At 41.4% G+C, this 26523-nt stretch overlaps 1 long non-coding RNA gene across 1 annotated transcript in view; it reads right to left on the bottom strand.

The window, feature by feature from the left end:
• Positions 1 to 6357: 6357 nt before the first annotated feature.
• Positions 6358 to 26523, bottom strand: part of LOC140688733 (uncharacterized) — a 32367-nt gene continuing 12201 nt past the window's right edge. Inside the window, exons 2-3 of the long non-coding RNA XR_012063498.1 lie at positions 12395 to 12478; positions 6358 to 6510 (exon numbers count right to left, since the gene is read on the bottom strand). This is a non-coding gene — a long non-coding RNA (uncharacterized lncRNA). The remainder of the gene's footprint in view (positions 6511 to 12394; positions 12479 to 26523) is intronic.

Below are 26523 nucleotides of genomic sequence, written 5' to 3'. Positions count from 1 at the left end.
ATTCCAGATTGCTGAACAGTGTGCATTTAAAGAGTGTTACTAAATGATGTGTCTCTGAATGGAGAGCTCAGATGAGTCCAAGGGAGCTCACTCCTAAACTCTGCTCTATTCAACAAATTTTGTCAACGTCTTGAAGACTTTAACAGGAGTTAAATTCTCTTCATTTAACCAATGAAGAGAATTTCAAAGCTAGAAGAGATTAATAATCCTATGCATAACTGAATCAAGATTTCAATAGATTTCAACATGTGGTTCTTAAGTATGATTTTATAGATTGATATTTATCGACATTGAAAGTTGTTCATCTATCTTAAATGAGAGAAAGCAGAGAGGCAGTGGGATATGGTGGTTTAGAGTGAGGCTCTGGAACCTAATGGACTGCATGGGTTCAAATCCCAGCCCCACCAATTACTCACTGTGTAGCCCCAGGCAAGGTTTCTTATTTCCCTGTGTCTCAGTTTCATCATCTGTAAAATGGGGACACTAATAGAAAATTATAGTACTTACTTCATGGGGCTATTGTGAAGATACATGAGTTAATATGTAAAAAGAATTTAAAACTGTGCCTGGCACATAGAAAAGACTGTATATCCAGCAATCTCACTCCTGGACATATACCTGGAGGGAATCAAATCAAAAAGATACATGCATCTGAGTGTTCACAGAAGTACTATATAAAATAGCCTAGACATAGAAGCAACCTAAATGTCCATTGACAAACGACTGGATAAAGAAGTTGTGGTATATTTGGAATACTACTCTCAGCCATAAAAAAGCATAAAATAATGTCATTTGCAGCAACATGGATGGACCCGGAGATCATCATTCTAAGTGAAGTAAGCCATAAAGGGAAAAGAAAATACCATATGATATCACACATATGTGCAATCTAAAAAAAGAAAGAAGACACTAATGAACTCATCTACAAAACAGAAATAGATTCACAGACATAGTAAACAATCTTATGGTTACTAGGGGAAAGGGGATGGGAAGGGGTAAATTTGGGAGTTCAAGATTTGCAAATATTAACTACTATATTTAAAAAATAGATAAAAAACAAATTTCTTCTGTATAGCACAAAGAACTATATTCAATGTCTTGTAATAACCTTTAATGAAAAAGAATATGAAAATGAATGTATGTTTATATATGCATGGCTGGGACATCATGCTGTACACCAGAAATTGACACACTGTAACTGACTATACTTCAATAAAAATAAACACTGTATAAACATTTGCTGTTATCACATGTAATTGTTTCCATTATCAAATGTTATTGTAACAAACAACCCAGAAACTTGGTTTAAAAGGACAGTTTATTACTTGTTATGATTCTGTGGATTTTTTTGCATCAGTTGGTACTGACTGGGACTCTGGGATGATTGGGAGGTCCAAAAGGACCTTACTCGCATAGTTGATCGTTGATACCAGCTGCTAGCTGGGAGACAGCTCTGTGTGTTCTCAGACACAGGCTTCAGCTCTCCAGGTGGCTGTTGGTCTTCCTTGCATGCTGGTTGGCCTCCATGAAGAGTCTCCCAAGAGATGCAGGCAGAAGCTGACATCTTTTTAGGTCCAGCCTCGAAAGTTACCCTGTTTACTTCCACTACATTCTATTGGTTAAAATAGCCCAGAAATAGGGGAGAAGAAATAGAGCCCACCTTTCAATGCGAGGAGTAGCAAAGAATTGCAACCATCTTTAATGTACCACAGAAGTTTAATCCATTTTTGTAAAAGTGTATGTATGTGTGTGTTCATGCATCAAAAATGATGTGTAGAAGAATATATACTAAATGTAAATGATAATTATCTTTAAAGGGAAGGGTTACAATATAGTTATTTCCTTCACGTTTTGCTTTTTGGTTTTCCCAAATTTTCCGTAATGAACATACATTTATTTTTTAAAGTAAGTTCCATGTTTTGAAAAAAATCAAGGATGATTTTAAAACTAATATGAGCCAAAATTGTGATAGCTCACCCCTCAAAAGAAAACCTAGCTCAAATTTACACAGCATTAAAAAAAAATCACAGTAGCTAGATCTAGAACAAGGGTCCTGGTTCCACTCCCCTCAGCAGTCAGACCACACTGAGTGTTCTGGTCTGGGTTCTGAGCTCTGGGAAAGGGAAACAAAGAGAAACGCAATGTATCACGGTGCCAAAGGCGAGACAAAATGTCCGTAAACCATTTCTTGTGGAGAAACACTTAAGGACACCGAAGAGAAGAGGCTCAGAGGGAACATGAGAGAGTGAACCAGGCCCTCATTCTGTGTGGGAGGAAGGCTGCCATGTGGGTGAGGCATTAGTCCTAGCTCTATAGAATTAGGAGCATTTAATGGAAGTGACACACAGGTAGGTTTGAGATTCTTCATACAAAGAAGAAATCCCTAAACAGTTAAAGAATGAAGCTGGAGCGAGCTTCCTAGGAAGGAAACAAGCTCCCTGTTCAAGTAGAAACCAGGTGGGCCCTTGTCTCCAGGCGGGAATCTTGCCTTGCGGAGGGGCCTGATCTGGAACCACCAAGTCCCTCCCAAATCCCAGGTTGTATGGCTGTTGGCCTACCTGAGTGTGGAAACACCTTGACGCTTAAACCTTATCCTACCCAAAGGCAGTGGCCCGAAATAAATGAGTTCTTGAGATTCCTTTCATGGGTCTATAAATGGATCTTGTCCTTGATGTGAAAACATGATCAATCAATAAATATTATCAAGTGAACGCTTTATGCATGGCAGTGTCCTGGGTGTTCAGATGTGGTCTTTCAGCCCACGGGTTTAAAGTCTGATAAAGAAGAAAGACGTATGATCACCATATAAACTTAACACTGCTAAATACAGCCATTGCCTGTGGGGGTGGCAAGGGCCCAGAGTAAATGATTGATTTGTAATAGCAAAAAAGCTGGGGTGGGGGGAGGAGGGAGTGGGGATGGGAGCTTTAAGCTGTATCTAAGAGATGAGAGATGAGAGGGATGGGGTGGAAGCAAAGGAAGAGAGGTCTTGCCCCACATCTTTATGTTAATGTGAACAGCTTTGGTGGTTGAAAGAAGGCTGCCTGGCAGCCTCCTGGATTGGGTTTTCTTAGAAATAGATCACATTCTTTCTTTATTGACTAATGTGGTCATTATAATCACCTCCACTTACTAAGAACCTACTATATGGTAGTTGCTTTACACATATTAACTCCTCAAATCTATTAGATGACCAGGTAAGGCAATGACTGTTATCTTCAGGGTCCAGGGTCTGGAGATATGAAGAACTATGGTTGGCCTCCTTTGGGGTGACTGCCCAGCTCACAAGAACCCTTGCCCTCTGCCACGGTGGTAGCTCCCAGCAGCAATCTGTTCAGTATGAACCTTGCACTCCTTTCCTCCACTGAGTCAGACCCCTAGCCCTCCCTGCCCAACTCCAGGCATCTGAAACTGTGTCCAAGAGAAATCCAGGCTTTCCATGGAGTAGGAGGTGTAAGATGGATGCAAGGACACTGTGGGTGACCATATTTTGCTATGCCAAGACAGAGGAAGGAGACAGAGACAGACAGACAGAGAAAGCAGATGCCCAGAGAAGCAGAGACAGAGAAAGTGTACTGCGTGGTTCCTGGTGGGCAACCAGTCACCAGTTCTAGTCCTTCCTGGGATCTAGTGTTAAGAGACAGCCTTATGTCTTTGTTACATTGATCCTTTTCACTTACCCTATCTTGAGTGGCTATTACTTGCAACCAGTAAGTTCTTACTAATGCAAGTGTTTTTTCCATCTGTTACATAAGAAGCCAGGCTTCCAACTTCAGTATGTTTACCTCCAGAGACCATCCATGGCGACCTCTGGTCCTTTCTGCTCCAGAGTGGTAATTTTAGGGTAACACTTCCTAAAATGAGGTTTTGTGGAACAGCTTGCTCTTTGCTTCATCAAGGTGGTTCCTGTGTCAATTGGGTAACACCAGTCTGACGAGGGCAAGGGGTTCCCAGCAACATAAAACTAGTTGCTATGGTTCTGTAGTTGTACAACATCATATCCTCCTAGATTGTTGCCTTTCCCGTACAGCTGTTGCTTTCCAGGTTTCAATGGCCATGGAAGCACTTGCTTTGGGAGATTGGCTTTCTGAGACCACAGTGGTTGCCCTGCCATCTCAGCCCCTGTGCCTGCTGTCCATGTGTTCCTGCTTATCAGAGCTGTCACCCTGCACCCCCTCTCAGAAGCCTCCTCTTGGCCTGTGCCCTCAGATGCCCCATGTGGTTTGAAGCACCCTGAACCTTGTACCCATGTCTGTGAGAGCTCTGACAACACATCTGTGCTTTCATTTGCTTAGCCGCCTGCCTCCCACTTCCAGCTATGTGGGCAGGGTCTGTGTCCTGTTTGTTTCTGCGTTTTCATTTTCTAAAGTAGTCCCCAGCAGAGTGGATGGCACAGAGTTAGTACTTAGTAAATGTTTGTGGAGTGAATGACTGACTGAGTAACTGAATCATTCAACAAACTCATTTCTTTTTTTCTTTTTTTTGGTTGTGCATTTATTTCAGTTGACATTATATAGTCCCTTACATCTCTTTTAGGGGGTGACCAAAGGCTGTCTTATAGTCCAGATATTTGTGTATCTATATCAAATATATTATTGTATATATTATACTGTATTATATAGTATAGTTTATTATGTAGTTTATATTATGTTGTTATATGAATGATCAAACTGATACTAGATGGAGCATTACCCTGCCTTAGTCTAGGTTTTTTTAAATGTTTTTATTGAGTTATAGTCATTTTACAATGTTGTGTCAAATTCCAGTGTAGAGCACAATTTTTCAGTTATACATAAACATACATATATTCATTGTCATTTTTTTTCACTGTGAGCTACCACAAGGTCTTGTATATATTTCCCTGTGCTATACAGTATAATCTTGTTTATCTATTCTACATATGCCTGTCAGTATCTACAAATTTTGAACTCCCAGTCTACCCCTTCCCACCCCCCACCTTGGCAATCACAAGTTTGTATTCTATGTCTATGAGTCTAACAAACTCATTTCTTTTACTGACTCTTTAACAAATTTGCTATGCTACATTATACTTCACTGTTTCTTTTAGGATAGTTTTGTCTTCCCTGTTTGTTTTTTTTTTTTTCCTTGTCCACTTGAAGGACGATAAAGCAAAGACCTTCCTCCCACTTTCCTTCTCATAACTAGCACAAAGTTCTACGAACAGTAGGTGTTCATTCATGGAGTGTGTGTGTGTGTGTGAGTGTGTGAGTGAGTGTGTGTGTGTGTGTGTGTGTGTGTGTGTGTGTTGGCTTGTTCTACAGAGCTCAGAATAATTGTAGTGCTTATTCTCTCCCATATAATTTTGCAGGTGGTGATGTCTTAACTGTCCTGTCCTTTTCCCTCCTCTCCATGTGACCAGCCACCTCCTGACAGTACACATAGTCCAGTACAGGGCTTTAGATTCAATGAGAGTGACCTTTGGCATAGGCAACCCAGATGGGACTTAACTCAAATATCCAGAGAGAGAGGCATCTATTTATTTGTCCTGATGTAAGTTGGGAAAATCAATCCCATCACATTCCTACATTTTCCAACTTGCCTGCACAAAGCAAACAAGAACCCGAGTGGCCACTGGGAGATTACACGTTCCCACCAGTCAGGCAGCAGGTGCACACAGCGCAGTAGGTGAACTTCCCCCAACCCCTGGGCCATGCACACCCTGCCTTTGCCTCCAGCCAGCTGCTGCAGCCCTTACAGGCTGTTTCCTTTACACTACAAGGCAGAGAGAGTGGCTTAACAGGATGGAACTGGAGCAGACAGTCAATGAGGCGAGAGAAGAGAGAGGTGAGTAGAAGCTTGCCAGCCAAGAGAGGTCTCAATGAGCGAGAAATGGCTCTTCATGTTTTATGTTGGCCACCACTTCCCCCATGGTGTTCAGGGTACCACTCCCCAGTGGGCAACTCAAGGTGCTACATTGATGCTGCTGCCTTTATTCTTTGAATCTTTGGGTTCTCTGGGCTGCAGCAGCTCCCTTTGCTCTCCTATACACATCAATTTTTTTTTTTTTAGGTGAGTCAGGACAGTTCCTGGAGAAGAATAAATACTCTGAAAGGGAACTCACAAGGGAAGGGAACTGACATTTAAGTGCCTACCTTATGCCAGGCATGGTGCGAAGCTTTTCTCCCTCCCTCCCTCCCTCCTTTCCTTCCTTCCTTCCCTCCTTCACTTCTTGTTCTTCTCCCCTCTCTTTCTTCCCCTCCCCACCTCCTCCTCCTTCTTCTTTATATTAAAGACCATATCTATGAAATTTTATAGATCTGAAAATAGTAATAATGAGACCCATACAATTAATTTCCACTTACTGTGTCTGGCCTAGAAGTTGTTTAAGATCTCAATATTCCACTGTTTCAGCCAGATCCTTGTGAAATTACTTGGCTTTCTTATTTTAATAGATACATACATGAGAGGAGAACTTCTTCCTGTAGTTTTGGTCTTCTATGTAGCTCTGACTTTATGGCAAATATTCTGAGTCTCATTCTATGTTTAGAGCTGCAAAGTAAATTGAAGGCTTGAGATTAAAAATTTGGGGATAACTCAAATGGCCCACCAAAATCTGTTCTCTCCTTTTGAAATATGCTTTCAACAGCAAAAACAAAAAACAAACAAGGACTCAGAACAAAGCCTTGTGCAGGTGTGGACATCCCCCGATCCTGGGTGAAATGGCTCCCAGCAGCACTGAATCCATCGCCTGGGCCACACTTGCTACGTGCTCTGAAACCTGGTGAGCCAACCACCCCTGCCTCATCGGCGTCTTCTCTGCCACTGACTCAAAGGAAAGCCTCGTGGAGCAGGTTACTGCACTGAAACCTGCTATGCCCCCACCCCCAGGTCTCATCTGGGCCTGAGTTGAATCACTCTTGCTCTCTGCCTCAACGCCTTAGTTCTTGACTGCAGTATTCCTGCTGCTGGGCCTCTGGCAAGGAGCATCGCCCAGAGTTCTCTGATCACGTAGAAACAACGGAGAAGAGAAAAAGGAGGGAAGGGAGACAGAGAAAGAGACAAGAAACTCTGCTCTTGTCAGTCGAACGGCACCTCTCTGAACCCTATCACTAATGCTCCCAGGACTTGCTGTGCCCCAGCTCATAACTGCTCAAGCATGAGAGAATAATAAGCCTGAGAATGGCCTCTTGGGGCTCGCTTTCCTTTCTTTCTGCTACAGCTTTCTGATGTCCCTGTGAACCTTCCTTCTATTCCAGATCGAAAGCATATTTTCTATCCTGCCCCTGGAGAGAATAAAACAGGGCAAGGTCCTTTCAGCCCCCTTTGACCACAGCTCCCCAGCAGTTTCAGAATGGACTTTGGGTGTGGCTGGGATAAGGATATATAAGAAAGGAAGTAGGAGGTTCCAATAACAGAGGGACCTGGGAGCTACCAAAAGCAGGAAGAAATGCATGGCTTATTTCAGTAGCCGGCACTGTCACCTTACCTATGACATCCCACCCACTGAAATGGACAGTTGTTATTCTGTCTGCCCAAATTCAGCCCCCTCCCCACCCCCAACCCCAAATCCTGATTTTTGATAACAGCATTTACAAACACCCTTTCCTCTGGGGAATTTTCTCTCCCCACTCCACCAGAAGATTCTGGTGGGACTGCCCATCACAAAACCCTTCTCGCCTCCCCAGGGTGAGCATGCAACCCAGATCTGGCCAATTAGAGACTTCCTTGGACTTGCATATACTGATACAGGAAAAGAGAAAATCTCTTCCCCTCTGGGTTGCTAAGCAGAAATGAAACGAAACAAATTGTTTACAAGCATTGCCACCACTTGTATGGAGGAAGCGCATGTGAAAGAAAATGAGGGCCATTAAGAAAGAAGCAGAATTGAGTGTGAATGTGAAGCTATCTCCCCACATCTGTCTAGCTCTCCATCCATCCGTCTATCTATTTATGAGACACAGAGAGAAAGAGATCTGAAAGTCTTTAGTCTCTGGATTAAGTCATAATGAAAACTAACAATACCTCTATGTATTAATACTTTTGGGGGTTGTTTTTGTGTGTGTGAATGTAAATTTGAGTTGAGTTTTCAATACTTAGAATAGAAAGAATCCTAACACACTCCTTCTATCGGTCAAAGCAGTCTTATGAAGTAGTCAAGGCTCAGAGAATTAACTTGTCCCAAAGTCATGAATTTCGTCAATCACTGGTGCACCAAGACTCACTCCTGCCCTCTCTGACCCCTCAGCTCCGCTGCCGGCACTCTGCCAACCTGTCTCCTAAAAACGGGTAATATCTAGTCCTGCCCCCAAAGAAGCAAAATCTGCAAGGAAGTTAGATCTTTATAAACCACTCTAAAGCAAGACAGAACACAATGAGATACAAAGAAAATTCAGTGGGGTCCACAGGGAAGGGAGTATTTAAGACCACATTGTGCTTGAAGTCAGCCCAGACTCAGCTTTGAGGGATTTCTTAACACATGGATGCCCAGGCTTCCAAAGTCACTCTGGACTTTCAGGGTCACTGCCATTTACTAATGTACAACCAGTAGTTACCACAACCCTGCAGAGAAACATATTGCTGCAAGCTTTGGCCACTGTTTGCAGAGCTCAGCATTGTTTGTGACTCTGCCTCTCATTATTTACAGATTTCCTGAGACCTTTGCTCAGAACACTCAGTGCCCCCCACACTCCCATTCCTCACCACTGCTCTGCTGCCTGATCAGTCAGACTCCATTACTTTCTGCTACAATCACAGTGAGCCTACAGCTGAGTAGGGGGTGAAAAAAGGTAAGTGTGGATATTTATTTCCCAGGCATCTATCAAGGGAAAAGAGTTTGCACATGCCGTTTACAAGCTATTTGCCAAATGTGCAGTATTTTCAGTTGTTTATTCCTCAAGTCTAAGAGTGGTTTTCAACCTTTTCTTTTCCATCTTGAGCCCACTTGAAGCCAGGCAAAATAGCCCACAGCCAATCAACCCCATCCTTTCTCACGTACCAGCGGAAAAATAAGCCAGGGATATGACTGAGGGGCCACTGTGAAGTATATTTGGTGGGATTAAGTGTGCATGTGTCTTAGCAATTAGGGCATAAATGATTCATATTCAAATTGCAATGCATAATTGTCTTTAGGTATAATTACTGGAAAATTAAAGGCCAAAAGTGCATTTGAAGCAAATATGCAACAGTAGTTGATTTAAGGTTAACCAAACAAATCACAGATAACTTGATAACAATGAAGATAAGTTAACATTAAAAAATTATAATTAAAAGCAAAAATGGCAGCGATTGAAGACCTTGACCCAAAAGTTGCAACAGTGACGGTAGACTAGTGACAAAGCAGTGGTCCAGAGACTATCAGGTGTGGGCAAGCCTTCATCAGACTTTTCTCTGGAAGCCAGGCTTCCTGGTGGGATTAGAGGCCTCAAGAAAAATTTGTATCTCATTAATTTTGGTTTATCAATTCCAAATCAGACTTACTCTTTAATAATTAACCTTCCAAGCTACTAGTAAGTAGGTCCTAGATGTACATAAAAAGCAGCATGTATGGACTTGAACTAAAGGAAAGACTTGCTCTCTTGAGTCAGTTTGAGGCCCATCAGGGTCGCTGTGGGTAGCTTTGAGAAACTGGTTGGAAGGCTCTGGGATACAGCTGAATTGTTATTCACCAGGTCTAAGGCCAAGGCAGGAGTGAAATATGAGATCTGAGAGCCAGAGACATTTATTCCAATTCTCTTGCCTTCTACAGTAAGAGTTCGCTGGGACCTCGGGAGAAAGTGGAGCGTTCCAACCTGACAATCCCACTTAGGGATTAGCTGGGAGGTTAATGTGACTTGGAAGTTTTTCACATTTCCTGATTAAGACAAATACCTCCTCAAAGCAATGAAGATGGATATCGGTGACTCACAGTAGAGTTATAATACTTTATTTGTGGCTAAAAAATTAAGTGAAGGGGAAGTCTAGGGAACAGTCGCCAGAAAACATAGCAGTACCAGTCCCCAGAGGATATGATGCCTCAGTATTTCTGCCTTAGAAAACAACACTGTACAACTGCGTAACACTTTTAACCTTTCAAAACACAGTTGCATGTGTTTCTTTGATCTCCAGCGAGGAGGTAAAACTTCTGAGGTGACAAGGCACTTTGCAGCTCTCTGACCTCTTCTTTTTCCTTTCTCTTTCCTCAACACTCTCTTTCCTTCTCCTTGGGTTCATGTCTCTCCTCGTGTCTCCTTTCTCCCATTCTTTCTGTTCAGTTTCTCAGTGGTTGCTTTAGTATCTGGCCCAGGCCTTGCTTATTCTTGAAATGAACTTACAGGACTTTTCAGGGTTACTCAGAGTTAAAGAGATGGCTGATTTTGTTGAATCAAAGTCTAATTCAATCTTGATTTGGGGGGACCTTTATGAAAAATTAAAATATTTGATTTTTCAGTGGGTTAAAAGACAAAATCCACTGAGTAGATTTCAGGATCCAATTGGCTTTAACCAACAATTCATGAATTGAGCAGTATCCCATCCAGCAATTAGAAAAGAGCTCCCAGGATCATACAAAATTGAAGGCATTCATGAGGCAGAAAGGGTCAGGGAAAAGAAAGAGCGGATTACGACATCTTTCTTTGGGGGATGGAAGGGATCTATCGGGGGATTACCACACTACTGCTGACCAGGAAGTTTCAGATTGACTGGTTTAAAATTACATTCCTGGAGAAGGCTGAAACTGTAATTTAATAGGCATTAGGTTTTACTTTGGTGACGTGGGTTTAGCACAAGTGACTCCATTTAGGGCCTGTTTTGTTTTGTCTTTAACAAATGAATCAGGGAGAACACTTCATGTACAGTCCCTTCTATCTGGGATAATTGTCCTAGGTAAGTGGGTTTATGAATCGTGAGTCACTCCTGCATAGTATAGGCTGTCTCCTGCCTCTATCCTCACACAGTCAGCCAGCACCAGCTTAATGTATCTCTGTTGTGAAACCTACAGTTCACAACAAAGATACTCCTACAGTTGGGGAGCATTATGGGTTGAACTGTGTCCCTCCACCACTCACCTCCATTCTTGTGTTGAAGCCATAACCCCCAGTATCTCAGAATGGGAACTTATTTGGAGACAGGGTCTTTAAAGAGGTGATCAAGTTAAAATGAGATCAGTAGGGTGAGTCCTAATCCAATCTGACTGGTGTCATTAGAAAAAGGGAAATTTGGCCACAGAGACAGACTCAAATAGAGGGAGGACAATGTGAAGAGACACAGGGAGAAGCCAAGTCAAGGGAGGGAGGTCTAGAACAGATGCGCACCTCACAGCCCTCAGAAGGAGCCAACCCTGCAGATACTTTGATCTTGGACTTTCAGGCTCCAGAACCCATAGGTATATAAAAAATAAAAAATTAAAATTAAAAAACCCAATTGAAAAATAGGCAGAAGACCTGAGTGGAAGAAGACATACAGATGGCCAACAGGCATGTGAAAAAAATGCTCAACATCATTAATCATCAGAGAAATGCAAATCCAAACCACAATGAGATAGCACCTCACACTTATCAGGATGACTATTATCAAAAAGACCACAAATAACAAATGTTGGTGAGGATGTCAAGGAAAGGGAACCATCATACACTGTTGGTGGAAATGTAAATTGGAGCAGCCACTGGGGAAAACAGTATGGAGATTCCTCAAAAAACTAAAAATAGAACTACCATGATCTAGCCATTCCACTCCTGGATATATAGCTGAAGAAAATGAAAACAATAATTCAAAAAGATACATGCACCTCAATATTCATAGAGGCATTATTTACAATAGCCAAGATATGGAAACAACCTAAATGTGCATCTATAGAGAAATGGATTAAAAAGATGGGAGACACACACACACACACACACACACACACACAGAGGAATATTATTCAGCCATAAAAAAGAAGGAAATTGCACCATTTGTGACATCATAGATGAACCTAGGGTGTATTATGCTAAGTGAAATAAGTCAGATAGAAAAAAAATACCATATGTTCTCTTCTATATGTGGAATCTAAAAAAGCTGAACTTATAGAAACAAAGCAGAATGGTGGCTGCCAGGGACTGGGTGGTGTGGGATACAGGGAGATCTAGGTCAAAGGGAACAAATTTCCAGTTAGAAGATGAATAAGGTCTGGGGGTCTAACGTACAGCATGGTGACTATAGTTAACAACACTGTATTATATACTTGAAAGCTGTTAAGAGATTTAATCTTAAATGTTCTTACCACAGCCACCATCACAACAAAATGGTAATTATGTGAGTTGATGGATGTGTTAACTAATCTTATTGTACTAATCTTTCACAATATATGCATGTATGAAATCATCACACTATACACCTTAAACTTACACAATGTTATATGTCAATTACATCTCAATAAATCTGGGGGAAAAATGAAAATTTTAAAAAAGAAGTTACTTACTAGGGCTGCTGACCTTGTAGCCTAAGCTGTGCCCATGAACAGTCAACAGTACTGAGTACTCAGAAGGAAAGCCACCTTCACCTGCTGTTTTGGGGACCCCAGCAAGTAGGCAGTGAGGCAACCATGAAGAGAAATAAAACAAAAATCAATAAGTCAGAGCAGGGATATGCAAAACGACTTCAAAGATAAAAAAAAAATGAAAGCTCCTGGGTATACAAAACAGGAGTCTCATTTGATTAACATATTAGCATAACTCAAAACAGAATGAGTTCCCATGGGGCTGAAGTGGGGAGTGTGGGTTGTCAACTAGAAACTTTGGTTAGGAAAGGGAGAACTGAGGTGCCTTTGTCAACTGAGCCTGGCTAGGAGTGCCCGGACTGGAGATGAAGATATCACACTTTTCTGGGAAGTCTGGGGAAATAAGTCCCAGGGATCATAGGGGACCAGGTGAGCTAGGTGTGGCCAGGAAGTAGTGCCAAGGTAGGGTTCAAATATAGTAGAGTGATTCAGGGCAACAATCCTCTGTCTCTGTGAAACCTGGTGTTGCCGTGTACATTTAAAAAGGACAAAGCAGAGGAAGGAAAATCTGCAAAGGTCACTGTGCTCTAAGTGAAGAATTAAGGATCTCTGGCTAGTGGTCCTTGTCTGCAAAGAACATCGTGCTTGCCGGACTGACCGGCCTTCAGAGTTCCACAGTCCTGGGGGCAGTAGTCACCCTTTTGTCCGTTCATTTGAACATTTTTGAGCCAGACTCTGTGCTAAACCCTGGAGATACAAAAATATATGTTAACATCTGGTCCAACTAAGAACCTTAACCTCCTGGATCTGTGTAATCTATTATCCAGTTCAAACAAGCTTCTGCTGGCTTCCCGCGGGGATTAGGAAGGGCAGCTGTAACACAGAAGAGCACAAGGTTAATCCATCAGAGCAGACGCCATTAGTGGAGTAAAGTGCCAATCTTCCTGGGGACCTGGGTCCAACGCCTCAGAACCTCCTGCTAGGAATGTTACCTGGGACCCATTACAGCAGAAATACAGCCCCAATTAGGCTACAGGTACTACCACTGATTAGCCCTTAGCAAAATTATCATGAGCTAAACAAGTTCAGTTAAGCAGATGTTGACTGAAAAAAAAAAAAAAGGCATAACCTAAAAGACGAGAATTATGTTTTATTCTGCAGACTTACTGAGGACTTAAGTCTGGGATACAGCCTCTCAGATAGCTTTGAGGGACCGTTCCAAAGACGTAAAGGAGGAGCCAGGATACATAGGAATTTTTGCTAGGAAAAAACATGTACTTGAACATCAAGATTACTGCTAATCACAAAACAGACATCTCAAGTCAATGATTTTAGCGCTTTTCTATGTATGAAAAGATGTAAAAGTTTGGGTTTATTGAAATCATTCCTTTGATATGCACCTTAACTATCTAGAGCCAGTATCCAGTTTTTCTCCATTTGGAATCCCCTCAAGGCGTACCATCAGGAGCGGCTGCAGGGACTGCACTGGTTGATAGCTTTATGGCCACAGTGTCCTTTGTTTACTAAAATAGCAGGTGACATTCTTTGTCCACACAGATCTTTCCAGAATGCCTGCAGGGGCCTTTCAGATATGTCCACTGACTGCCCCATAATGGGCTTACTTCCTAAATGTACAATCCCTGTTTGGTCCAGACAAACAAACCAATGCAAAGTCACCCCAGGGCTCTGAGTCTAGGTGGCACTTTGCTAAGACTGTGTCTCCTATTTTCAAAATTTTGTTGTTGTTCAAGCCAAAGTTTACTGCTTTTTCAAGCGTGAATGTCAAGACCAGTGAACCTAAGAGTCACCTTTCTGGGATCAGAGTGCATGGAGAAAGTATATGATGCTCCACTGTCTGGCAAGGCAAAGGGTATTTTTTATGAATTTTGAGATTTATCTCTGGGTTCCTTTGGCTAAAGGAAACAGCTTTTCCATGGACTTATGCCCCCGCCCCCAACCAAATAGCAACATAACATGTCCTTTTTCCCATTTTGAAATTCTGCTCAGTTATGCCCCTTGAAATTCTCCCTTTTAGGTAAGGCAAAAAGCTGCTGTTTAATACCTGAATAATAGTTTCTCTCTCAGGGCTTTGCATGAATTTGCATATTTCAACATACAACTTTCTATGGCTAGATTCCAAAGCATTATTCAAGTAGGCAAAATTAAACAAAGCAAAGCACTTTAGTCCTATTCCAGATCAGGCCTCATTTTCCTACCTATAAAATACAGAGATTAGTCTTGATAATCTTTATTTGCTAGGTCCTTCTATGCTAAGAGCCACTGAACTATATTGACCTGAATCAGCTAATTGAGACCTATTGGAAGCTATAACAGTTACCTCTCACTGCGAAACAAACTACCACAAAATTTAAAACAACCAATATGAATTGTCTGAGTTTCTCTAGGTCAGGAATTCGAGAGGAGCTTAATAGTTAATAGTTTTGCTCAGAGTTGGCTGTCAGGAGGCTGACAGGGTTGCAGCAATATTAAGGCTTGACTGTGGTTGGAGGATTCACTTCTAAAGTGGCTGAACTCACACAGCTGTGGGCAGGAGGTCTCAGTTCCATGCCACACGGACCTCTCCTCAAGACATGGCAGCTGGCTTCCCCCAGACCAAGGGGTCCAAGAGAGAGAGTGGCCAAGATGAAAGTCACGTGACTTAGCCTCAGCAGTAACACAGTTACTTCCGCCATATTCTTTCCATTAGAAGGAGTCATTAAGTCTGGTCTATAATCAAGGGAAGGAAGATCAGGCTCCCTTCACCAGTTGAAGGGCAACAGATCAAAGAATTCGTGGACATAATTCAAACTATCACAGAAGGGAATGGGTGTGCTACACGGGGCTACAGGGTGAGCCTGGAGCAAAATTGTGAACTGGAGTCTCATCTTGTTGCCAGTGTCACCCCAGAGCCCTCATGACCCCCATCCCCACTTTGGCTCAGTGTCTCAGATGTGTTCTCACTGCTCCTCATCAGCCCCTGCCAGCCCATTACGGATTTTATCTCTCCCTATGGATAGCTGTGCCCCTAAGGAGACGGTCGGATAAGCTGATGTTCTAATCCCTTCCCAGGTAACGCCAGCATTTCATCAGAGGAACCTGCCTCTGCTGTGAAAGTAAAAGCTATCCTCTTGGAGAGAGAATGAATTTAGAGGCAGCTCCCTGAGGACATTGTGGAGTAAGAGCCCAATGTGCTCACAAATATGGAGTCTCTCCTAGGGAGTCTGTGTGCAGCAAAGAACCAAGAATAAATGTTCAACAGGCTACCTACCCCCAAGCCTACTCCGTCCCCTTCTAACCTCTGAGTGAACCTCTGGTGGCGCCCTCCAGGGAAGTCCTTCCTATCAGCTTGGGCTTCTGACCCTGCATTGGGACCATAGACCCAAGGGAGGTGCTTCCAGCCTTCCTGAGAGAGCTCAGTTCTGCTCCCTGAGCCCCCTGTTCCTCTCTCTCACGTTTCATCAGTTAAGCTGAACTACCTCCCATCCCAAAGTGGGCAGCAGATTCACACTGGTTTCTTGGAGTCCTTCTGGGTTGCTCCTCAGGAGCCACCATTAATAACTGTACTCTCTGGGGCCAACCTGCCAGGCCTGGATCCAGCAGGCCCACAGGGAGCTGGACCTGCAGTTAATCATTCATTCTCAGATCTGCCTCCAGAAGTCAGTTCCAATCACCAGGTGATGTTCTTCAGGTGTCCACAGAGAGCGCGGAGCCCACGTGACATCTCGGCTGCGTGCTGAGGGCTAGGTCTCCTCCATCCCGTGTTTCCTCTGCTCTCCCTTAACCTGCCCAGGTTCAGGCTCCCGTGACCTCAAACCAGACAATTGCAAGGGCCTCCCTATTGCCCTGCAGGCTCTGCTTGGTGCTCTTCAAACCACACGCTGCTTCTGGCTTGCTCGTCCAGTCACGACCCTGAACAAATTTCAGCAGCTCATTAATTTGTGCCTCAAAGTAAGGATGCATGCTACTCCTCGATTCAACCACTTGACCCTGACCACTTGACCCCCATGTGTGGTTATCATCGAAACCTCTGCCGATACCTTCTCACCTCTGCTATGCTGTCCTCCCATCTATAATGGCTTCCTTTCTCCTCCGATTCCATTTCTTTCTCCTTCAAATTTCTTCTCACTTTCACTTCAAGCCACATTACTCATGAATAGATAAAAACAACTTTGGCCAAAATTTGAGCAAATCAAATCTAATGCCATCTAAAGGACAGTATCATAACCACACAGAGTTTGTCCCAGGAATGTAAGCTTGGTTTAGCATTTGATAGTCAACCAATGAACTTCATTGTATTCATTTACTATTGTGTAAAAAATTATCACCAACTTAGCGGTTCAAAACAACACAAATTCATTATCTCACAGTTGCTGTAAATCAGAAGCCCAAGCAGGGCTCAACTACTAGATTTGTTGCTCAGAGTCTCCCCAGGCTGGTGTCAAGGAGTTGGCCACAGCTGTGGTTCTCATGTGGGGTTGGGGTTCTCTTCCAGGCTTGAGATAGCCCTTTACTGAACCACTTTCTATGGCTTTTTTTTATTGTAGAAATACTTGTGTCTTTGTCTTATCCCCGCCGCATCCCTACGCTGAAGACAGAAACTGTCTTCTTTATCTTGGTTTTATGGAATTGAACCAAGAAGTCCAAGTGTGCTGGTACTTTCCACCTCAGCATTTTCTAACAGTGAATTAAGAGAGGGTCATTTCAGGTTATATATATATCTCCCATTTTGCCACAGAACTCATCTGCCTTCCTCCCATTTGGCAGTACTTTCCCCAGTCTGGTAGTCAGCATTTCTGACAGCTGCTTGGCATGGCTTTCAATGAAAGACAGCCATCTGTGAAAGGGACATCACCACACAGCCTGTTCCTGCTCCAGAGACAGGGATGGCAGCAACAATCACCATTACTTATTTACAGTCTAAAGGCCAAGGCACTTTTTTTTTTTTAATTCTTACCCAAACACGGGTCTATTATTTCTGGATAAAACTTCCATTTTAAGAAATTGCATCCATACAACATTGTAAATCAACTATGCTTCATTAAACAAAAAAGAAAAGAAATTGCATCCAGCAAATTGAACTAGTCACAGACATATCTGAAGAACTAGAACAAATACCCATACCCCAGCTGGGGGCCCATCCTTCAGCACACAGTTCAAAGCGGTTCTGTGCCTCTTCTCCCATGTCAGCTGTACCTATTTTGTGTCCTTTTCTCACTTTATTTTCATTTCTAAGGGATGAGGCAGACAAAGGATTGTGGTTCTGGGGGCCACCTGGGACTCTCCTTCCCTTCCAGAGATCTCTGTGGATGAAGTCAGCCAGTCCAAGATGTTCAGGTATATAACAGTAGTAGTTAGCTTAGGCTTTGGAGCCCAACTGTCTGGGATTGAATCCCAGGACACGTTTCTTAATATCTCGTACATCAATTTGTTCATCTGTAAAATGGGAACAATCAATCAATCAAGTACTGATCTCATAAGCTTATTCCAAAGACTAAATGAGTTAACTTAGAACACTAGCACACAGTAGTAAAGGTGAGCTATTATTATCTGTGGCACTGTTGTTCTCAACCCTGTCCATATGTTCAAATTAACTGGGAACATTTTGAAAATGCTGATACCCAGAGCCCCAGAGTCTAGATCAGGGCTTCTCATCTACAACACTACTTACCCTTTTGATCAAATGATTCTTCCTTGTGGGAGCTCTCCTGTGCATGTGAAGATGTTTAGCAGCATCCCTGGCCTTTACCCATTAGATGCCAATAGCAAACCTCCCCCTACTCTCAGTTGTGAGAACCCAAAACAGTCTCCAGACATTGCTAAATATCCACTAGAGGGGAAAACTGACCTCAGCTGAGATCTAGGGCCCCAGCAATGAAATCATAGTCTTTGGAGATGGAGCTTGGCCACAAATCTTCATTAAGGGCAGATCCAGATTTTGTGGAGCTTGAAGTTTATAAAATTTACGGGTCCCTCTTTTAGATAACTAATACAAATTACAAAATTAGGTATGGAAGTGAATGTTCACTTAGAATGAGTAAAGAAATCACAACAAAATACTGGTGACTTTTCATATCCTTTTCTCTTGAGATCACTGTAGGCAATTTACCAGCAAAAATTCTTATTGATGACAACCTGGCTTTCTCTCCCCACAGAGAGTACAGGGGCCCTGATGTCTAAGTGTCCAGAGCAAGCTCTGCAGGAGATTTTTCTCTGGGTCTTCCCTTGTTGCACGTAGCACACTGCTTTGGGACAGAGGCCCAGCTGGGCAGAACAGACACGAGGCCCGTGAGGCCCAGTTACCTTCATCAAAATCCAGGAAACTTGGCACCGGGAGGTAGGTCGGAGGTGGGAAGGAAGCAGAGCAAGAGGACATTGAGATTACAGCCTAAACCGGAAGTCTGGAGAATCATGATCCTAATTATGAAATAAGTAGTTCCAAAGCTGTGCTGGGTTTTAATTTTCAGCCTCGTCATTGAGATTCTGGTCAACGTAACTGGTCAAAGTTCAGGGCTAGGGGTGGTGAGGCCAAGGCTGTGAGGAGAGATGTGCTTCACAGGTTAGCACAATAACTTTCCATGCATTCCTTAGGAATGCTAAGTCCCAACTCTGCTCAAAAACCAAAGAAACTGGGCAGTGCACAGGTCAAAGAGGCACCCAGCATTTATAACTAGGGAGCCAGACTCCAGGTCTTAGAGAGTAGACTTACTTCTTAGCCCCATGAAATGAGCTTATAGGGAGAGACTAAGCTTATAAATACTGAACTCTGTCATAGACCAAATGTTTTTGCCCCCACTCACCACCACCCCCAAAAGAAAAGTTCATATGTTGAAATTCTAACCCCTAATGTGATCGTATTAGAAACTGGGGCCTTTGGAAGGTATTAGGTCATAAGAGTGGAGCCCTCATGAAGGGATTAGTGTCCTTATAAGAGACCCCAGAAGGTCCCTTCCCCTTTCCATCATGTGAGGACACAGTGAGAAGATGGCAGTCTGTGAACCAAGAAGCAGGCTTTTGCCAGGCGCTGAAACTGCCGACACCTTGATCTTGGACTTCCCAGCCTCCAGAACTGTAAGAAATAAATCTCTGCTTTTTACAAGCCACCCAGTCTATGGTGCTCTGTTACAGTAGCCCAAATAAACTGCCTCAGTTAGAATGGGTTCCAGAACCGTGTGTGAGGAGGACCGGCTAGGACTGGGTATAGGAATAAGCCCTGAACCTGGCCGTGATGTGCTGGGAACTGCAGAGGGAGGCAGAATGAGGCCAGGGCTGACACACGGTAACGACCACTTAACAGAGGCTCTCTTGATCCTGTGGACAGAAAATGGGGCTAAATGAACCTCCCAGCTCTTCGTGACATCACTGAGATCGCCCACAGAGGCACCACGGAACCTGCTAAGATAAACGGATGAAGGAAGGGGGTTTTCTAGACTCATGAAATCCAGAGTTGAACCATGAAGTTAATCCACAATTTGAGTGGGAATGAAGACTATTTGACTATGAACTTTGTTCCTCAATGCTAGACATGTAGACCAAAGATCACATAGGTTATTTCCATGGACTGCCACCTTTAGCACACTTAATAGAGAGTGTCTGTTTTATCAATATTATTACTGCTACCGTTCCAGTAACTAAGAGTCCTGACAAGTACTGTGCCTTTTTTGTAAGGAGGACAGATTCTTTTTCATTCAGAATTTCGTTGGTGTAGAGTTTTAGGTGAGGTTTGGTGGGGGGATTGATTTATAGCATGTGTGTGGCATGAGGGTCAAAAGCAAAGAAGGGTTTTTCCAGTCTGACGCCTGGATAACTGTACTCGTATCCTCATCGTGTGTTCCAGTTATCCATGAGTATGGCTTCATGTGTTCTAATCTTTATATTATAAACCATCAGGGAAAAGGCGATCGGTAAAGTAAGACGTGTTTGGCTAATACTCTAGTCAAATATGTCATCCTAATGAACCAACAGAATCTGTATTCTGGCTCCAAGTGTTCTTCTAACCACAGGTGTTTGAATCACTCAGCTAACCTAGAAAACTAATTTTAACCAGTGATTTCATCCTCTTCCCCATTCTTTTTATCAAAATATCCACTGGGACATGAATCCATCTTCCCCTCTCCTTCATTGCCCACTCATTGGGAATCCTGCAAATGGATAATAAAGTGGCAAGGGTAAGAGAAAAAGCAACAGGTTTGGATAATTTTCAAACTAGAACTTCAAACCATCCCTTAAGCCATGAGGATAAGTTGCATAACATTAGAAGCATGTCTTTTCCCCCCCAAATAATCAGTCTTTCCTGTTATATTCCATCATTCTAAGAACTCATTTAATGGGAAGTTGCTGTCTTATTCTTCCAGGTTTTTCAGGTTTGTCATTTGCAAAGAATGATCAGATCTTTCTTAGAATTATGTTAATTGTCTAACACTGCCTCTTTCTACGCTTTCTCTTTTAACCTCTCCAATACACATTAAAAGTCTGAGGTTTCACTCCACTCCCCCACAAACAAGCTGCTAAAAGGAAGGTGATGAAGGAGTTAGAGCATCAGTTGTGTTGCTTGTAAGATCTTTCTAGTGGCTGTTGTCCCACGGTGGGATGTGATCCAAGTCTGAGAGAGCCAGGCACGTCTGCCTTCGACACCTGTACTCTCTCCACTCTCCCTCACTGCCTGTTCTCACAGGAGAAGGATGAGGAGAAGGAAAAAGAGGAGGAGGAGGAGAAACAGAGATGCTAAAGTAGTTTGCTTTTGAGGGAATTCAATATCAACTTTTTATACTTTTGAATGTAACTCTCCAGCAAGATATTATTCATAATTAATAAGGTAATATCCTATAAATATCTGTAATAGCTATCTCATAGAATTGTTGTAAGGATACTATTAATATTTAATAAGATAATGGTACTTTATTAATATGCAGATATTATTTAAAGCTACTTCACAGGGTTGTAGTTAGGAACAAATATAAGTATACAAAGGGCCTGACACATAAATGGTATTTATTAAATAGTTATTATTACTGATATGAATTTGGTAGAAACACAGGCTCCAACTCTGGAGTCAGACCGGAGTTTGTATGATCTTGAACAAGTTATTCAAAGTCACAAAACCTCAGTTTCCTCATCTATAAATGGTAGGAAATAGTTCCTACTTCATAGTATTATTGTGAAGATTAGATGTGATAATGCTGTGATATTTTGCATTGTGCTTGTCACGTAGTAAATGCGGAGTAAACTAGTTATTATGTGAACATTGTAATGAGGAGCTTATCATTCTGTTTTTGTTTGTTTTGTTCCTGATGTCAGCACACGTGCTATTTCCTTGTTAATGACCCCACATGCCTTTTCCCCCTCTTTTGGAATATCAATGCTTTTAAAATTCTGAAACCAACTTGGAAGAATTCCACTGGATTCCTTCCTTTGCTCCTCACTGAGTAGACTTTGATTACTTTTTTCCCCTTAAATTCCCTAGGTCCTCTCTCTTTGCCATCATTTTAACTTAGGAACTCTTGATGCACAAACCATTATTCAATTCCAGCACATCTTGTATCTTGGAAAGTCTGTTCAAAAACAGTCATGCCCTTGATTATAACCATGATACTAGATTCATGTCCATAGCAGTTGTTTTCTCCAATCTTCCACCTTAAGCCTTTATTTTCACATCATGGGTGAGAACCCGCTATTATTTTTACATCACCTCAGTGGTACCTTTTCCCAGGTCCTTGGATGACCTTCTCTCACCTGTGGCTGTCATCCTACTTACCTTGTCTCTATTTATTACCCAATCATTCTTAAAATGATTTTTTTTTCTGTTTGTCTTCTTTTTCTTTACTGTTCCCACTTCTTTTTGATGTTATAATAATATGATTTAAATGTTTGTGCCATTTACTAAACTCCAGCTTCCAAATTAAAGAAGTCACTGTGCTGAGTGACTTGGCTAGCAGAAAGACATAAGTCCACTATAATGCCTATATGATGATCATGTTCTAAGCTATATACTGAGTTTTTGTACATAAAACTTTACTTTAAATATCCAAAAGGGAGTTTATTTCTCGTAGTAAATCCCTTTGTAAAGCAGATAACTACCCACTAATTAAGGTTTATACATAAACCTTATGAGAAAGAAGATGAGAAAGATGATACTGTGTCAGATCTGTAATTCATTTGGGATTCTGTCTCCAGAAAGACTTTATGAAGATTGTAGCTATCAGACCTACTTAAAAGTTGGAAAAGATCCTACAGCTTACATTTTTTTTTTTGGTCCCATATGGCTAACCATAATTTTTTAAAGTAATGATATATGAAAAATAAATATGCTTCTGGATAATCTAAAGAATTAATCATATTTATTTATCCCTATTTTCTTCCAAAATCTCATTAAAAAGTTAAAGTCATGGGGGTAGGGCAGAGATAAAAAAAAGATACAAATCTACTAGGGAAAAGATCACAGCAAATGAGAGATAACATTTTGGAAGACAGAAAGAGGGTAGATGATAGTAACTGATTTAGTAGAGAGGAGAAAGCAGAAACACCAAGGCTCTCTGGGAGGTAACAACAAGAACCGAACCAACACCCATGCAGGACCCCAGAGAGACTGTGGAGGTACCTGACTGGGGTGGCACTCAAAACCAAAGGATTGACTGAAGGTTTGCACAGAGGAGTACCAAGATTGCCTGCTGTTCCTGGGCAGGCACAAGTGCACACTTCCCCTACCCCAACGGAAGACTAGATGGAGGTTTACTCTCTGGAGAGACTGAATCAGAGAGGTTTTGGAGTCTGGAATTCCTTGATGTGGCTGAGGTCAGAGGGTGAAGCACTTTACTAAAAACAGAGAAATTACACGAGAAATGAAGAAAGTCTTTGATGGGCTCATTAGTAGACTAGATATAGCTGACGTGGCTGTACCCTGTGAAGTTATCCCTCTAAAGTAAAGAAAAAAAGACTTTCCCAAACAAAAATTGAGGTAATTTGTTTCCAGTAACCCTGCAAGAAATGCAAGAAATGTCCTGCAAGAAATGTTAAAAATTCTTCAAAGAGAAGAAGAATTATATAGATCAGAAATGGGTCTATATGAAGAAATGAAGAGCATTAGAGAGAGAATAATAAAAGGAAAAATAAAAGCTTTTATTTTTCTTATTCTAGTTGATCTAACAGATAAGTTTTTTCAAAATAATAGCAACAAGGTATTTGATTATGTATGCTTACGTAATGTATGTATATGTCTATGATAATATACATATTTGCATTTGCTTATATATTAGTGAACTAAATGACAGCAATGGTACAGGGATAAGAGGGAAGAATTAGAACTATTTCGTTGTGATAATGCGCTTCTGCTACCCATAAAGTGGTACGGTGTTATTTTTAAGTGGATTTTTATTAGCTGTAAATGTATATTGCCAACTCTGACGACCACTAAAAAATGCTTAAGATGAAGTATAATTGATACCGAAGAAAAGAGAGAAAATAAAATCATATAAAATGTTCAGTTAAAAATCACAAAAGGAAAAAAGTGTGGAAGATGAAAATATGAATAAAGAACAAGGGAAACAAAGAGTAAGCAGTAACAAATATGGTAGATGTTAATCCAACTATGTCAATAATCACTTTGAATGTCAATGGTCTAAACACACTAACTAGAAGACAGATTGTCAGAGTGGATGAAAAGTAAGACTTAACTATATGCTGTCTATCAGAAACCCACTTTAAATATAAAGATACATGTAATTGAAAGTAAAGATATGAAAATACATACATACTAATACTAATCAAAAGAAAATGGGGATTAGCCATATTAAATTTTGATAGAACAGACTTCAGACCAAGGAAATTTATCAGGGATAAAGTCCTCACATTACAAAATGATAAAGGAGTCAATAGTCCAAGAAGACATAACAATCCTCAATGTGTATATGCCTAACAACAGAACATCAAAATACCTGAGACACAAGCTGATAGAACAGCAAGGAGAAATAGATAAATCCTCTACTGTAGGTGGAGACATCAACACCCCTCTATCAGAAATGGACACATCCGGAAGGCAGAAAACAGCAAGGACACTGTTGTACTCAACATCACCATTGATCAAATGAATACAATTGACATCTATAGACTGTTTCATCTGACGCCTGCAGAATACACATTCATCTCAAGCTCACATGAAACATTCATCAATATAGGCTGCATTCTGGGTCATAAAGCATACCTTAACAAATTTAAAAGAATAGAAATTTCTGTTCTCAGCCCACAGTGGAATTAAACTAGAAATCAATAACAAAAAGATAGCTGGAAAATCCCAAAATATGTGGAGACTAAACAGTGCACGTCCTGATGACACACAGGATAGAAGAAGAAATCTCAAAATATTTTGAACTAAATGAAACTTAAAATACTACTTATCAATAGCTGCGGGATCCAGCAAAAGCAGTACTTAGAAGTAAATTTACAGCATTGGATGCATTTATTAGATGACAGATCTAAAACCAATGATCTAAAGTTCACCTTATAAAACTAGAAAGAGAAAAGTAAACCAAATCCAAAGTAAGTAGAAAAAAATGAATATTAGAACAGAAATCAATAAAACTGCAAACAGAAAATCAATAGAAACAAACATCCAAACCAAAACTGGTTCTTTGAAAAGATCAGTAAAATCGATAAGCCTCTAGCCAGGCTAACTAAGGGGGTGGGGGGAGGAGTAAGAAGAAAAAAATAAGGAGAAAGAAGAAATTAATAATATCAAAAATGAAAGAGGAAACATCACTATAGATCCCACAGACTCTAAAAGGATAATAAAGGAATACTATGAACAACTCTATGCCCACAAATTTGATAACCTAGATGAAATGGACCAATTCCTTTAGAGACTATCTGCTGAAACACATACAAGAAGAAACAGACCATCTGAATAAGTCTATAACTATTAAAGAAATTAAATCAATCATTAAAAGCCTTCTAAAACAGAAAACACCAGGCCCAGATGATTTCACTGGGGAATTTTATCAAACATTTAAAGAAGAAATTATACCAATTCCTTACAAGTTCTTCCAGATGATAGAAACAGATGAAATACTTTCTAACTCATTCCGAGTAATATCAAAATCAGTCACAATCCTAACCTTTCATTTCTAAAGTCATCAGTTAGTCTGTAAAGTTCTAATGTTTGCCATTCCTGCTAGAAAGGTGGGACATCTTGCACAGAATGATAAAGTTATCATAAATCCACAACGACAATCATGAGCAAATAATAACTTCCTTCACTGTTTTCAGTTTAGAAATATGGGTTAAGAAGCAAGGCAGAAGCAAATGGTTATTGGGAAATACTGTCAGAAGCACAGTTCTCATACCAATAAAATCTAGATACATCTTTCATGGTGACTATTGGATCACATTCTGGTAAGAGGAAGAGTATTTTAGAGGAGGTGAAAGAGTTTCTTGCTTCACGCTGGGGTTAGATGTAGTTGTTAGACTATAAAGAAGACTATTTTCCTTGGGACACATGTTGATCTGAGGTGATTTAAATGGCCCTTGCCTAAAGGCAGCAAGTTAAGGCACCACGATTTTTTCTTCACAGCCTTTGATTCTTGAAAACAAGGGTTAGACCAGAGAGTTTATACTTTGGCTAAGGTGATATCCTCTTGGAGCTACCCTAGTATTTCAGTGCTTAGAAGAATATAATTAAAGTAGTTTCTATGTGGGATTTGAAGTTCAGATTTCACTTTTACACTTGAGTTAATCCACGTGGTCTTGGAAAATAGGCTTTCCAACCTCTCACCATGTCTTGCCGATGTTACCTCCTAAATTTCTCTCAAATCCATCCTCTCCCCTCAACTTCACAGCCACCACCCTGGCCCAAGCTACTGTCTTCTCTTGCCTGGGTTCTCCAACAAGCTAACTGATGTTATTCATTCCATTCCTGTCCTCCTACACTTAGTTTTCCACACTGCAGCCAGATTGTGATCTTTAGGAAAAAATAGGTCACTAGGGTGATCAACCCCTTGGCTTGCCTGGAACTTTCCCAGTTTTAGCACTGAAAGTCTCCCATCCCTCAGTACCAGGCAAACTGGGATGGTTGGCCATCCTAGAATTCTGCTGAAAACCTGCCAGCGGCTTCCAATCAGTCTTGG

This window comes from Vicugna pacos, chromosome 23 (genome assembly GCF_048564905.1).
Source record: "Vicugna pacos chromosome 23, VicPac4, whole genome shotgun sequence".
In the NCBI taxonomy this organism is placed as follows: domain Eukaryota; kingdom Metazoa; phylum Chordata; class Mammalia; order Artiodactyla; family Camelidae; genus Vicugna; species Vicugna pacos.
The sequence above is the reverse complement of the archived record's forward strand: the minus strand, read 5'-3'. Positions and strand labels throughout refer to the sequence as shown.